Below are 1017 nucleotides of genomic sequence, written 5' to 3' on the forward strand. Positions count from 1 at the left end.
TGTGTGAGATTGAGGCTTTGTTTAGTGGTGCATTCAACAGGGATTTGTGGCTATTAGCCCATTTTCATGAACTGACTTGTTAATAACAACAATTGAACTTACATAATAAACTTACAGTAATAAAATACATAAACTATCTAGAGTTCGGGCACTCCTGAGATTTTCTCCTTTTATGTTAGTGCATGTTTTAATATCATCCTTGTTGAGGTCTTGTTTAGGCAGCATGTTCTTGAGATGAATTTCAGAGACGTAGATTCCCTGGGAGACACAATCTCATTCCCATCCCTCATTTTGTCCCAACTGTTTCTACCCTGTTAGAACTTCCAAACACGCATTTAAGATTAGGCTTATAAATATTTTATAAATTTAATGTTTATCTTATCCTCAATTTTGTTTATTTTTATCACTATATATTTTTACTTTTGTGATTTGTTTGTTTGTTTGTTTGTTTGTTTTAAAGCCTATAGCACCTGGTATTCCCAGGCAGTCTCCCATCTAAGTACTAACCAGGCCCGATCCTGCTTAGCTTCTGAGATCAGATGAGATCAGACACATTCAGGGTGGTATGGCTGTAGACTAAGATTTATTTTGTTAATGTATGTGAGGACTGTATATGTATATCTGCATGCCAAAAGAAGGTATCAGATCATATTGCAGATGGTTGTGAGCCACCACGTGGTTGCTGAGAATTGAACTCAGGACCTCTGGAAGAGCAGATAGTCCTTTTAACTGCTGAGTCATCTCTTCAGCCCTACAGTTTAATTTCTTACAATAACCCAAATGGTATAGGCAAGATGGGCACCATGGTTCCAATTTTCTACTGATGGAATAAGAAAAAAAGCAAAATTAAAAAAGAAGAAAAGAAAGCTTTGTAAGGTACTCTATCTCATTCATATTCAAATGACTATTTTAATTTAAGGCCAAGCTTCTAATCCAACTTTCCATTGTTTATATAATATATATTTTTGAAGTTGACCTTAAAGCTAGCCCAAGGGTCCTTATTGGGTAACTGGGGGC

The 1017-nt window shown here is 35.9% G+C and overlaps 1 non-coding gene across 1 annotated transcript; it reads right to left on the reverse strand.

Moving 5' to 3' along the window:
* Nucleotides 1–458: 458 nt before the first annotated feature.
* On the reverse strand, nucleotides 459–577 carry LOC117695655 (5S ribosomal RNA). Its single transcript, XR_004604689.1, has one exon. It is a non-coding gene; the product is annotated as a 5S ribosomal RNA (ribosomal RNA).
* Between the last annotated feature and the right edge of the window lie 440 nt (nucleotides 578–1017).

The sequence above is a fragment of the Arvicanthis niloticus genome, chromosome X (assembly GCF_011762505.2).
Source record: "Arvicanthis niloticus isolate mArvNil1 chromosome X, mArvNil1.pat.X, whole genome shotgun sequence".
Classification (NCBI taxonomy): domain Eukaryota; kingdom Metazoa; phylum Chordata; class Mammalia; order Rodentia; family Muridae; genus Arvicanthis; species Arvicanthis niloticus.